The following is a 9,805-nucleotide window of genomic DNA, read 5'->3' on the forward strand; positions in this document are numbered from 1 at the left end:
ACTATGTGGCAGAACAAAGAGCATTCAACTCCTCTGGCTGGCTGCCCTGCTCTCCTCTTAAATTCACACTGCTCAGACTGTGTTCACCCTCCTCTCTCCTTCCGTTGGCATTCCGTGCACATCTACAGCCCACAGGCGTATTTCATCCGGAGTAACCAGTCAGACGAGCCATCGAGGTTTACTATTGTCCTCATAAAATGCCACAAAGCTGGGGCATTCTCCGCCCTGGCAGCACACTGCATTAGAGAGACAAAGTGCCCAGGGAAAGAAACACACATTCATTTAGACAGATTTGCTTCTAAATGGCCAATTTGTCAAGTCCACTCCAAGAGTGTTTACAGGGAAACAGAGCTCGGCTCTCTGTCTGTTGTCATCTCCCGGTACTCTCAGCCTGGTGTAGTATGCCAGGACTATTTGTCATAGTTTCAAGGAATATGAACTTATTACATACCAAATAACCTAAACAGAAATGGATCAATTTAAATCCTACAAAATCCAGTAACATGCTGTTTGTTCTTTTGGCAAACGACGCCCTGCTTTCTGTGGCCTAAAACAAAGCTTCTTAGTGTTTGTGGTTTTACTGCGCTGTAAATCCGCGATGGGTTTATTGATAATCTCCACTTATTCCAGGCCATATCTCACCTGCTGGACCCCGGCTTGTGCACCTGACTATGCAAAGTGAGCTGAACGCATCCAGTAATAATAATAGCAGCAGCTGGCATTTGGAAGCGCACGTGAAACACTGCAAACAATACTGACAAACAGCAGGTAGGCTGGCAGTGCGGTAAAACTGATAAAGCAGTTATAATGAACTAGTTCCAATAAAATGAAATAGCAGCTGTGAAAATGACACTTTGTGTAAATGAGGTGCTGATAACATTTTTGGCTGCTTGCAATGGAGTCGTAAATGAAGGAAAACAGGACCGTCTGGATCAAGGGAATAACAGGTGAGCACTTCAGAGAAAAGCAGAAGTAAATGAAACACTATTACTGCAACAGTGGGTATCTATGAGTACAGTTAATATCCGTGTTACAGTTTTCAATCAGGCTGGGCTCTCTAACTGGCCCATCGCACCACCTTTATTATTTTAAATTTAACTTTATTTTTTTTCTGCCTTTCTGTTGTAGAGTTTCTGCCGTGCTTGGGATCATAGTGAGCATGAGTCAGTTTGGGCCAAGCTTTAGCTGGCGGCCTCAAATTTGACTAGATGGTATTACATGGTCAACTGAGTGACTGCAAGGTGCCCAGGTCCTGTGGTTGCAACACAAGCCCCAATCATCCCCCCTCCACCACCGTGCTTAAAGGTTGGTGATAGTTGAAACGCTTAACCTGATGTGCTGTGTTTGATTTTCTTCAGACATGGGGTTTTGCATTTTGGCCAAACATCTCTATTTCAGTGTTAACTATCCAAATAATATTGCTACAGACATCTTGTGGTTTGTTTGTTTGTTTGTGGTTTGTCAGCTTTGCAAACCGAAGCTGTCTTTTCTCTCTCTCCTGCGAACGCTCCCAAACAAGTCGTACTCGTTCAGTCTTTTTCTAATTGCACTGTCATTAACTTTAACAGCTAACATACTAACTGAGGCCTGTAGAATCTGAAATGTAGCTCTTGGTTGGTTTGTGTTTCTCTGTGTGCTGCATGCTCTAACCTTGGAATGATTTTGCTTGGACATTCATTCCTGCAACAAGTGTGGCATCATGCTAACACACATCTGAATGCTCCAACTGCTAAAACCTGTTTTTATATATCAGGTAATCCTGTGCATTTGTGTGCTTAATTTTCTGAGTCCTGCAAATGCTTTGTTTTTCACAGCAGTCACCAGCTCCATAAAACTGCAGCAAAACAAGAAAAAAAAAACATACGCACATTCAAAGAAAGGCATCGATAAATGTCTCAAGACTTCTTTTTTGCTGTGTTTTACTTTATGTTGTTCCTGGGATTTTTTCCAATGATTTAGATATTTTGGCTCATCATACTGAAAAATGAAGTGTAATACATAGGTCATAAAAGAAAACATTCAGTGCTCTCACACAGCTGACATCTGTGTTTGAGAATTTGCGGCTTGCCTTAGTCTTCAAGCTGTACTTGTGTTCCTGCATCTCCAAATTTATTCCAGCAAGTATTTTGGTTTTAATTCATTTCAGAAACCTTCAATGTACACACTACACAACATTTGCAATTAATTTCAGGAGCCTCAGCCAAGGTTTCCTCTCACCTCATGTCTCAGTGTCTCCTCAGGAACATGTATGCAAACCAATGCAAACAAGTACTTACGAATGAAACATATAGTTTCATGATGGAAGCTCAAAACGGTCCCCGAGCTCTCAGAAAAAAACATACTTGAGGAGTGTTGGCTCTTGCAAATGACATCATATCCTGTCACAACACATCTGCAGCCAACTTAAACAACGTGGAGCTTCATAAGCAGCAGCATGTGTGAGAAAAGGCTTGATTAAAACAAGCAGCATCCCAAAGAGAGGCCTAAACCTGCTCAGTTACATCCTGAACAGCACAGTTTGCAGGTGTGCCCTGCGTGGCAATGCGTTTTGTTGAGGAGGTGCAAGTAGGCCAAGTCTCTATCGCAATGTCACATCAGAAATTTTAAAAAAGAGAGGAAAAAAACTGGATGCTCCACTGCAAGAGCAGCACACATCCCCCTGAGATAAAGCTCAGCATTGTGCTCGGTGTTAACAGCGTGTACTAGTGAAATGCAGACGGGCAGGCCAGGCTCACACCCCCTGGGTCAGGTAGTTTTTATGTGGGACAGTCATTGTATGAGCAGAAAAACTGCTGGAGAATTACAGATTTATGACTTGTACTTTTCCAGCTGTCTTTTGTAACAAAGAAAGAATGAAAAAGAAAAAAACAAAACTCCAGCTTCAAGTATTTAAAATCTGGTGTGCAACAGAAACACAATTAAGAACAGATTGATGGCTCTGAGAACGGTTGATGACTCTTACCAGCATCCTTTGGAAACTAGACAATTGGAACAATATGTTTTTAACATGTGAGGTAAATGAACTAAAAACTAACATTTATAATAGATATTATTTAAAGCTCACTGAGATTCTACACCACAAGTTAAAAAAAAGAAGTATAGCAACAAGTATAGCACCTTTAGAGCTGCAGCTACACGTGGTTTCTTTCAACCTTAAAAAACACATTACCAGTGCGTTTGTGCTAAGCTAAACTAACTAACCGTTGGTAGTGACCTTACATGTGCTGTACAAAAATGAGACTGGTATCACTTTTTTTAATTAGCTCTGTCCTAGAAAGAAAAAATGCCTTTTTACCACAAAATGCCAAACTCTGACTCTGAACTCTCAGCAAATTACAGCAGCCTCATCATTTGGCTCTTTATTTGGCTCAAGCTAAAAGAAAAAAATGTAAACATGAAAAGCAATTTTTCTTAGTTTCACCACATGCGTGCGCTTGAAAATATTGTGGCCTGTGTCACTCGGTGGACACTGTTAACCACGCTGGCCGTGGTAATATATGGACACTGCGTTTTGTGGGACGCCAGATCTTTCAGCGGTCGGCTCGCTGGGTTCAATTTGTTATTGCTGGGAGGAAAATGAAAGAATCCAAAGAGCTAATGAAGCACAGATGCTTATGTGGAGAGAGAGAAGCAGACTAAAGGATGAGAGTGGAGAGGGAAATGAAAATGTACATGTCATGTACTACCATGGTAGTTTTCACAGACTACAGTTAATCCATCCGTGAAGATTCAGACCGTCATTTCTCATCCTCTGCAAGTGACTGACCTGAAAGATAAAATCATGGCCAAGCTTGAAACCTGCATCCCCTGTAGCCGGTTACCAAGACTACGTGAAGTACCCTCAGAAGATCTACTAGATGATGTTAATGCAGCACTACAGACGATACCTACAGTCTCCATTAACTAACAGACTAACAAGCTGATCTACAATATGGCAGCAGTGATGAGTGAGATTCTTGGCTACAAGTTGAACAGCCACAAGGGGCAGTACCCTCTATGGAGAAGGAGGCTAGAGGCTAAGATCAAGGTAGCACTGAGGGAGGTTAGCCAACTATCGGAGTTGCAGAAAGGTGCAATGAAGAAGGTGCCTAAGAAGTACAGGAACCTGTCCATACCTGAGGCCTTGGAAACTGCCAAGCAATGACTCACAGACTTGGCCAGCCGCTTGAAGAGGTACACCAGAGAGATCGAAGGCAGGAGAATAAACCAGCTGTTCTGCACAGAACCAGCCAAGGTGTGCTCTCAGTGGCAGGGGAACAATATGAGAAGAGCACCACCAAGGCTGGAGACTGAGGAATACTGGAAGAGCATATGGGAGAAAGACCCAACCCATAACGGCAATGCTCAGTGGCTAGTGGATCTGAGGGCAGACCACAGCGACCTCCCTGAACAGGGTCCAGTAACCATCACAGCGGCAGACATCCAAGAAAGGGTCTCCAGTATGAAGAGTTGGACAGCACCAGGACCTGACATGGTTCACGCCTACTGGCTGAAGAAGCTGACTGCACTCCACGAGCGTCTGGCAGCACAAATGAACCAGCTGCCAGCTGACGAGAGACACCGAGAATGGCTAAGCCAGTGGTTCCCAAACTCTTTTTGCTGCTGGGCTCCCCTTTGTTTTACAAGAAAAATGGTCGCGCTTCGTGATTTGGACAGCCCAGTGCGTGCTCCCAACGAAGGGAAAAGCAATTATGCAGGGGAGACCTACCTTGGCACTTGTGCAGGTGAAGCTAGTCTTTGGCTTAGAATGAAGTTGGTTTGGAAACATATTCAGCGATGCTTCATCTCCTGCTTTGCGTTTGTGTGGGCGCCCCATGCTAGCAGTGTCCAAGCATTGTTGTATGCCAAGAGTGAATGAGACATCGATTCACTGATCCACACCACCAGGCTATACAGCAATGACATCGGAATGTCGTTCGGGCTGGAGAAGTGTAGTCGGATGGTAACAAGGAGAGGGAAGGTAGTCAGAATGGAGGGGATCAAACTACCAGAAGGCAACATTGCAGACAGAGAGGACAGTTACAAGTACCTGGGGATCCCGCAGGCGAATGGGAACCATGAAGAGGCCGCTAGGAAAGCTGCAACCACTAAGTACCTGCAGAGGGTCGGGCAAGTCCTGAGGAGTCAGCTGAACGGTAAGAACAAGATCCGGGCCATCAACACGTACGCCCTGCCCGTGATCAGGTACCCTGCTGGGGTAATAGGCTGGCCAAAGGAGGAGATAGAAGCAACTGACAAGAACATCTGTGTCGAGTATAACCTGGAAGTCCCGAGGTCAAAATGGGAGATGCCCCCAAGGGTGGTGGAGAATGACCGAGCTAAGATCCTGTGGGACTTCCAGATACAGACGGACAAAATGGTGGTGGCTAACAAACCGGACATAGTGGTGGTAGACAAACAGAAGAAGACGGCCGTAGTGATCGATGTAGCGGTTCTGAATGACAGCAACATCAGGAAGAAGGAACACGAGAAGCTGGAGAAATACCAAGGGCTCAGAGAAGAGCTCAAGAAGATGTGGAGGGTGAAGGTAACGGTGGTCCCCGTGGTAATCCGAGCACTAGGTACAGTGACTCCCAAGCTAGGCGAGTGGCTCCAGCAGATCCCGGGAACAACAGCGGAGATCTCTGTCCAGAAGAGCGCAGTCCTGGGAACAGCTAAGATACTGCGCAGGACCCTCAAGCTCCCAGGCCTCTGGTAGAGGACCCGAGCTTGAAGGATTGACAGCAGGGGGAATTTTTTTTTAATATATACCTCATTTTTATATATTTTGATAGTAAAATTGGAACTTGGTGCTGCAATTTATTCAAATATGTTCAAACATACATAGAAACAGAATATAAAAGGTGTTTAGTTTGTACATTTCTAATAAGCTTAACATAATTCTTCGACACAGTTTGAACTCTCTTATTCAGCTTTCTTCAGGAATAGTTTTCCAGGCTTCTTGGAAAGCCATGTTTGCTTTACATGGCTGGGCTGTATACTTTGTCATGCTAAAAAAAATGAAGCTTTTGCCAGGTAGATATATAATGACAGAGCCTCCACTGTGTTTTACACTGTAGACACTCACTGTTGCACTGTTGACCTCCTATGTACACAATGACAATGATTTGAACCACAAATTTGGCTTCTTGACAGCCGCCCTTACACTGAGACCATTTCTGATGACATTTCAGTGAACAATAATCAACTGGAGGGCCAGATGTATCCCTCAGGTCCTGTTTCAGGTCTTGCTCGATTTTTTTTCCATATTTCTTAAGGACATGACTTTCACATACTGTTCATCTGCTGTAGACAGTTTTTTCTTTCTTCTTCTTTTTGTCTTCCCCTCATGCAGTTTCCTCAAATTTGCTAAAGACACACTGCACAGCATGCTGAGATATGCCAAGTCTATCTATCTATCTATCTATCTATCTATCTATCTATCTATCTATCTATAGTCTGACTTGGTGGCTGTGCTGCTGGGTGTGAATATTTAGCACTCAATCAAAATATACATATACATATATATAAATATAGTGAAGCTATCCAACTGTTTGAGAGCATAGAGGCGTGTCTTTGGTCTCAGCCAACCTCATTTAATCAAAACATAGTTTATCATGTAGCTTACTGGCAGGGAAGCTTTAATCAGAGGTTTTCCAATACACCTCTATGAAATGTTGTGGCACAGAGGAAGCACTGATTTTAGGCTCTCAAGTAGAGCTCTAAATCCACAAAAAAACTTGTAAATAAGCATTTTACATAAGGCTTAACTCTAGCCATGCAACCATGAGTAAATATTTCCCTCCACTGCAATTTCCTAGCAGAATTTTTACATTATTTGCAGACCATTTGCACAACATTTCAAAGAAAATTGTCAAACTAGATCATTTTATTGTTTCACTGTAGATTGTTTTGATAAGATGTATGCCTCTTGTAAGTATCTGCTGCATAGAGATTTCGTACCAGGAGAGGAGAAGAAATATTTGTGGTGTCTTGGAGTTAAAATATAGCACCTCTCACTTCATAAATAGCAGCTGTAACAGACTTGTGCTTTCAGCGGACACAGACGCATTCAATGCTCCACTGAGGTAATTTTCTTGGAAAACTTCCAGCAATGTGACTATTTTGCCGTGTGTAACAGAGGACATCAGCGTGACATCGCAGTCAGCCCGCTCCTTCACACCGCACAGGTCAGAGGTCAACAGAAGAGCATTTCAGGACAGACAATATGGCTCCCTGGAGGTATGGATGAAGCTACAGCTTGTCTAGCCATCTGCTTCAACCTGCCCCCATTACTCCAGCTGTCTTCACACTCTCACACACACTGGTGTGACACAGTGGTCGACTCCTGCTCTTTGTGCCTCTTGAGATCTCCAGAAGACTGAGTGCTGCACAAAGCAGGTATGTTATACCAAGCTCACTTTGGTAGTTCATGGCATTGATCCATACAGCAGGACAACTTTAAATGTAATTCAGTGGCATGAATTCTAGTATATTTTAAGTTAGGCTGTAGTTGCAGTCACCTGGGGCGAGGCCTCGCCTGAAGGCAAAATGCTTTAAAGTAATTAACTAAATCTGTGAAGGTCTTTCTCTATTTTTCACCCCTTAAGTTAATTCTTCAGTTACATCACTTTCATCTGCCTTTTCAAGCTGTCACAGTGAGCCTTGCAGCCTTTTTAAACATTTATTTTCATCTATGATCCTTAAAAAGTCTTGTTAAATACAAAAATCTGAGATATTACTTGATTAAAACATAAACTTCATGTGTGGTGTGTAAATATACTGACTAAAAATATAGGACAGGACAGTCTTACTTTCAAGAACTGAGATATTAAGTTTGGTCTTATTACATGAAACACAGACACACAGACACACACCAGAATTACTCAGAAAGAAATGTGACTGCACAGTGATGTGAGTGCCAGCCATATTACAGAAAACTGTCATTATAAGACAGGGAGAATTTTGCTCTACCGTGATTTATACTGACTCTTGGGTGATTCTGGAGCAAAAATGAGTCAATACAGACGTTGTCCACCAAATGAAATCAGTAAGAGTTTTGCACTGAATAATTCATGCTGCTTTCACTCTTTGCTGAGCGGCTGTATTTAATTTCGGACACTGAGTGGAGTTTAGGGCTCCGTTCTGTTTGTTCACTAGATGTCAGTGTAGTTTCTTGTGATAAAGTTCTGCTAATTCTGCCTAAATCACATATGCACATCTTTGAGCAGTAACATGAGATTTTATTTAAAATTCAAACCGATAGCTTGCTCTGTAACACACACACACACACACACACACACACACACACACACACACACACACACACACACACACACACACACACACACACACATGTTGATGATTAGCCTGTTAAATGTGCTATTACAAATGATTGATGAAGGATGCCTCTTGTTGCCTACTATGAACTTCATATTACTTACAAAGGCAAAAGTTGGTCTGGAGGCATGGAGCCGTCCTTCTTTTGTATACAGTCTATGATCTGTATAAACCCACAACAGCACCAACAAACAAAATAGCATCGACTGCAGCGTTCAAGTATTCATAATTTCAAATGTGAGGCTGTTAAGGAGGGACATGTGCATAAAGCAGTGTACAGGAGGTCTGTAGTTTTTTTGTTGATGATGTAGCATGCCATTGAATATTGCTGGGTTTAAATATTAACTATACTCTGAGTGTACAACAAGGTCAATTAGTCCCGTAGGCAACGAGTCCCTCTTATTCACTTTTCTCAATTCAACTGACATGTTTTTATTATGTCTGTACGACTCTGTGGGCACTGTGATCTGACTCATTAAGAGGACAGTCTGGGCTGCAGATGGCCTTTGAAATCAAACTGAACGATGCTGCAGTGGTTTGGACGTCACCTCACAGCAAGAAGCTTCTCGAGTCGACTGGAACGTTTCCGTGCGGAGTTTGTTCTCCATGCATGTTTGTGGGTTTGTTCCAGAGCTCCAGCTTCCTCCCACAATCCAAAGGCACGAAGCTTGGATATCACCGACTGTAGGTGTGAATGTGAGGGTTCAGTTTAATGGACTACCTGGGATCGACTCCAACCCTCCGATTGTTGTATGGATGAATTTGTCATTTAATGCGCTCCTCCAGAGAAGCAGATCTATTATCTGTTTTTGTTTTTATTAATTTAATCTAATTGAATTACTCACCTGTGATTTTCTGCTTCCTCAGACTAGCTTTAGTGAATATTTGTATTTAAATAAGCAAATCTTTACCCTCAGGGTAACATGTAACGAGGACTCCACGTCATTAATCAACAGCACATTTGTCGCATTGCTGTTTGGCTCTGGGTTTAGTTAAAAGCTGAATCGAGCCCCACGTCATCCCTAAGGTCATACGGTTCCTGTGCGGGATGAGAAACCTCTTTCTTGAGTTTATTGAGCACCACGTGATTTTCAGTGAGGATGTCTATGTGGCATGTATTCTTTTCTAAAGTCATGGTTGTTTTTCATAGTTAAAATGTTACAAAGTAGACATTTTCAGCGCATGAAAAACGGCGACAATTTATTAAATTTAAACTGATTTCATCAGAAAGAAAACCCGTGCCAGTGATGTTCGGCCAACGTACCGTATGTAATTTATTAAGCGCCGAGTGCTTCTGCCAACATCGTGGGCCAGTTTTATAATTTAGCCTGAGCTGTGGAGGTTACTGAAATTTGCAGTGGTCTTGGAGTCCAGCCTTTTTGTGGTCGTGTATGCAGTGCCAATATGACAGCATGGAAAACCAGACAGTAAAAGTCTTGGCACCCAAATTGACGGGAAAACAAGTAAAAGCCACAGACTTTTTCTC

This window comes from Simochromis diagramma, unplaced genomic scaffold (genome assembly GCF_900408965.1).
Source record: "Simochromis diagramma unplaced genomic scaffold, fSimDia1.1 OVJJ01000079.1, whole genome shotgun sequence".
NCBI classification, from domain to species: domain Eukaryota; kingdom Metazoa; phylum Chordata; class Actinopteri; order Cichliformes; family Cichlidae; genus Simochromis; species Simochromis diagramma.